A 5,000-nucleotide genomic window follows, 5' to 3' on the forward strand; every position below is an offset into this window, starting at 1 on the left:
CCCTCCGCCCCTTTTCTCTTCTTTTCTTTTCTTTTTTGGCCTCGCCTCGCCTCGCCTCCCTTCCCGAGTAGACGGGCGTCCAAAGGAGGCACTTCGTTTTCCCCCCCTTTTCTTTGACCTCTTCCGGAGTAGACCGGCGCCGAAACGAGGCACTTAGTTTTTTTTTTCCCGCCCCTTTTCCCGCTCTCCGCTTAAATGTCAGTATCGCCGCCGGTGGATCGTCGTTTTAGTTTTAAAACGATCATAAAAGCGGAATACGTTTTGAAAGTCGACGAGTCCGGTGTGTGGAGACCGGAATTGGGCAAGCTGTGCTCTCGTCTTCTGGGGGTGACATTTCTCCCTGAGCGCTGCTGGCATTAGAAAGACCATTCGAAGAAGGGTGAGGGTCGGGGTCGGGGAAGCGAGCGTCAGGTCTCGCCGCCCCGATTTTCCCAACCAAGAAAGCAGGACGCTTGAAACTGCGATGGGAGCTTGGATCGGAAGGCTTGCGATAGCAAGAGATCTAGGCAAGAACGGAAGCTTTCAACTTCAAACCAGCTATGTAAAGCAACCCCTCGCACGCGACATCCATCGTGGCAGGGAAACAGAAACAGAGACGCCGGTCCGGCCGAGGCTGCCCGAGCGGCCCGGTAGACCGGGCCGTCTGTCCGTCTTTAAGTCGAAAGACGACTTTAAATCTAAAAACGGTTTTAAGTCGAAAGTGTGGGTTAGGGTTAGGGTTAGGGTTAGGGAAAAAAGTTATAGGGTTAGGGTTGGGGTTAGAGAAAACAGTTGTAGGGTTAGGGTTGGGGTTAGGGTTAGGGTTAGGGTTAGGGTTAGGGAGAAAAGTTGTAGGGTTAGGGTTAGGGTTAGAGAAAACAGTTGTAGGGTTAGGGTTGGGGTTAGGGTTGGGGTTAGGGTTAGGGTTAGGGTTAGGGTTAGGGAGAAAAGTTATAGGGTTAGGGTTGGGGTTAGAGAAAACAGTTGTAGGGTTAGGGTTGGGGTTAGGGTTAGGGTTAGGGTTAGGGTTAGGGAGAAAAGTTGTAGGGTTAGGGTTAGGGTTAGGGTTAGGGTTAGGGTTGGGGTTGGGGTTGGGGTTAGGGTTAGGGTTAGGGTTAGGGTTAGAGAAACAAGTTGTAGAGTTAGGGTTAGGGTTAGGGTTAGGGTTAGGGTTAGGGTTAGGGAGAAAAGTTGTAGGGTTAGGGTTAGGGTTAGGGTTAGGGTTAGGGTTAGGGTTAGGGTTAGGGAGAAAAGTTGTAGGGTTAGGGTTAGGTTCAGGTTCAGGCTCAGGGTTATCATTCTGGAAATGATATTAGCAGAAGCAATGGAAGAAAGCAAGGAGAGGGAGGGAGGGATAGATATTAAACGGGATGGACGAAACGTAGGGAGCGCACACAAGACACGCGATGAGAAACCACCCGCCCAGAGAAATTCATCTCCGATTTACCGAGAAGACAGGGAGAGCAGAGAGATCGCAATGGATGGGAAACACGACGGGAAAGCACAAAATATCGGCGAGCTGAAATATCGGCGAGCTGGCGAGAGCAAAGATATCGAGTAGATTCAAGAGAGAAAGCGGAATTATTTGATAAACAACGTAGAGATGACCAAGAACAGGAAAGATGGAGAGATGAAAGTGGGGACGGACGACGGGAGGAGAAGAAAGAACAGCCAAAAGAGAGCCAAGTAAGAGAACAAGACGAGAAAGCGTCGAGAGAAGGAGCAGAAGAAGTTGAAGAAAGAACAAAGGGACCTAAGAACGACTTGCTCCACAAAGCAAATAGGTCAGCAAGAAATAAGAATAATTTCCTTGACTAGAAATGGACTGGATTCGGCCATTCGGCAAGAGGAAGGAAAATATGGAATAAATGAGGGAAGTTAAGATGAGAAATGAAAGGCCTACGAGAGGTTCCTCTGGGAAAACTACACCCAAAACTTTGGAGGAAGGAAGATGGCAGAAATTGTAACAAACTTTTCACTTGAAGTCAAGCTTTTCACGTCAAACCAGCTCTTTCAATCAACCCCTCGCAGCCATCCTGGCAGGGAAGCAGAAAACGGAAACACTCCGGTCCGGCCGAGGCCCGGGTAAACCGGTCCCGCCCGAGCGTCCCGGTAGACCGGGACGGCTGCCCGTCACGGACACCCCAGGGCCCCGGCGCGGGCACCGAGGCGACGGCGGAGGTCCCCGACCGAGGCCCGGGGCCCCCGCGCCGGGATCCCGTACATCCATCAAGGCGGGGAAACAGAAACACTCTAGGCCGGCCGAGGCCCGGGTAAACCGGACCCGCCCAAGGCCGTCCCGGTAGACCGGGACGACTGCCCGGCGCGGACACCCCCGGGGGCCGGCGTGGGCACCGAGGGGACGGCGGAGGTCCCCGACCGAGGCCCGCGGCGCCGGAGCCGGGATCCCGTGCATCCATCGTGGCGGGGGAAACAGAAAGGCTGATCCGGCCGGGGCCCCGGTAGACCGGGAAGACTGCCCGGCGCGGACACCCCCGGGGTCCGGCGTGGGCACCGAGGCGAAGGCGGAGGTCCCCGACCGAGGCCCGCGGCGCCGGAGCCGGGATCCCGTGCATCCATCGTGGCGGGGGAAACAGAAAGGCTGATCCGGCCGGGGCCCCGGTAGACCGGGACGACTGCCCGTCGCGGGCACCCCCGGGGTCCGGCGGGGGCACCGAGGCGACGGCGGAGGTCCCCGACCGAGGCCCGCGGACCCGGAGCCGGGATCCCGTGCATCCATCGTGGCGGGGGAAACAGAAAGACTGATCCGGCCGGGGCCCCGGTAGACCGGGACGACTGCCCGTCGCGGGCACCCCCGGGGTCCGGCGGGGGCACCGAGGCGACGGCGGAGGTCCCCGACCGAGGCCCGCGGACCCGGAGCCGGGATCCCGTGCATCCATCGTGGCGGGGGAAACAGAAAGGCTGATCCGGCCGGGGCCCCGGTAGACCGGGAAGACTGCCCGGCGCGGACACCCCCGGGGTCCGGCGTGGGCACCGAGGCGAAGGCGGAGGTCCCCGACCGAGGCCCGCGGCGCCGGAGCCGGGATCCCGTGCATCCATCGTGGCGGGGGAAACAGAAAGGCTGATCCGGCCGGGGCCCCGGTAGACCGGGACGACTGCCCGTCGCGGGCACCCCCGGGGTCCGGCGGGGGCGCCGAGGCGACGGCGGAGGTCCCCGACCGAGGCCCGCGGACCCGGAGCCGGGATCCCGTGCATCCATCGTGGCGGGGGAAACAGAAAGGCTGATCCGGCCGGGGCCCCGGTAGACCGGGAAGACTGCCCGGCGCGGACACCCCCGGGGTCCGGCGGGGGCACCGAGGCGACGGCGGAGGTCCCCGACCGAGGTCCGCGGCGCCGGAGCCGGGATCCCGTGCATCCATCGTGGCGGGGGAAACAGAAAGGCTGATCCGGCCGGGGCCCCGGTAGACCGGGACGACTGCCCGTCGCGGGCACCCCCGGGGTCCGGCGGGGGCGCCGAGGCGACGGCGGAGGTCCCCGACCGAGGCCCGCGGACCCGGAGCCGGGATCCCGTGCATCCATCGTGGCGGGGGAAACAGAAAGGCTGATCCGGCCGGGGCCCCGGTAAGCCGGACCCGCCCGAGGCCGTCCCGGTAGACCCGGCCCTCTCCCCGTCTCGGGCACCCCCGGGGTCCGGCGTGGGCACCGAGGCGACGGCGGAGGTCCCCGACCGAGGCCCGCGGACCCGGAGCCGGGATCCCGTGCATCCATCGTGGCGGGGGAAACAGAAAGGCTGATCCGGCCGGGGCCCCGGTAGACCGGGAAGACTGCCCGGCGCGGACACCCCCGGGGTCCGGCGTGGGCACCGAGGCGAAGGCGGAGGTCCCCGACCGAGGCCCGCGGCGCCGGAGCCGGGATCCCGTGCATCCATCGTGGCGGGGGAAACAGAAAGGCTGATCCGGCCGGGGCCCCGGTAGACCGGGACGACTGCCCGTCGCGGGCACCCCCGGGGTCCGGCGGGGGCGCCGAGGCGACGGCGGAGGTCCCCGACCGAGGCCCGCGGACCCGGAGCCGGGATCCCGTGCATCCATCGTGGCGGGGGAAACAGAAAGGCTGATCCGGCCGGGGCCCCGGTAGACCGGGAAGACTGCCCGGCGCGGACACCCCCGGGGTCCGGCGTGGGCACCGAGGCGAAGGCGGAGGTCCCCGACCGAGGCCCGCGGCGCCGGAGCCGGGATCCCGTGCATCCATCGTGGCGGGGGAAACAGAAAGGCTGATCCGGCCGGGGCCCCGGTAGACCGGGACGACTGCCCGTCGCGGGCACCCCCGGGGTCCGGCGGGGGCGCCGAGGCGACGGCGGAGGTCCCCGACCGAGGCCCGCGGACCCGGAGCCGGGATCCCGTGCATCCATCGTGGCGGGGGAAACAGAAAGGCTGATCCGGCCGGGGCCCCGGTAGACCGGGAAGACTGCCCGGCGCGGACACCCCCGGGGTCCGGCGGGGGCACCGAGGCGAAGGCGGAGGTCCCCGACCGAGGCCCGCGGCGCCGGAGCCGGGATCCCGTGCATCCATCGTGGCGGGGGAAACAGAAAGGCTGATCCGGCCGGGGCCCCGGTAAGCCGGACCCGCCCGAGGCCGTCCCAGTAGACCCGGCCCTCTGCCCGTCGCGGGCACCCCCGGGGTCCGGCGTGGGCACCGAGGCGAAGGCGGAGGTCCCCGACCGAGGCCCGCGGCCCCGGAGCCGGGATCCCGTGCATCCATCGTGGCGGGGGAAACAGAAAGGCTGATCCGGCCGGGGCCCCGGTAAGCCGGACCCGCCCGAGGCCGTCCCGGTAGACCCGGCCGTCTCCCCGTCGCGGGCACCCCCGGGGTCCGGCGGGGACACCGAGGCGACGGCGGAGGTCGCCGACCGAGGCCCGCGGCCCCGGAGCCGGGATCCCGTGCATCCATCGTGGCGTGGGAAAGAGAAAGGCTGATCCGGCCGGGGCCCCGGTAGACCGGGACGACTGCCCGTCGCGGACACCCCCGGGGTCCGGCGGGGGCACCGAGGCGACGGCGGAGGTC

This window comes from Pituophis catenifer, unplaced genomic scaffold (assembly GCF_029215685.1).
Source record: "Pituophis catenifer annectens isolate HBS135680 unplaced genomic scaffold, rPitCat1.0.hap2 SCAF_80, whole genome shotgun sequence".
NCBI lineage: Eukaryota > Metazoa > Chordata > Lepidosauria > Squamata > Colubridae > Pituophis > Pituophis catenifer.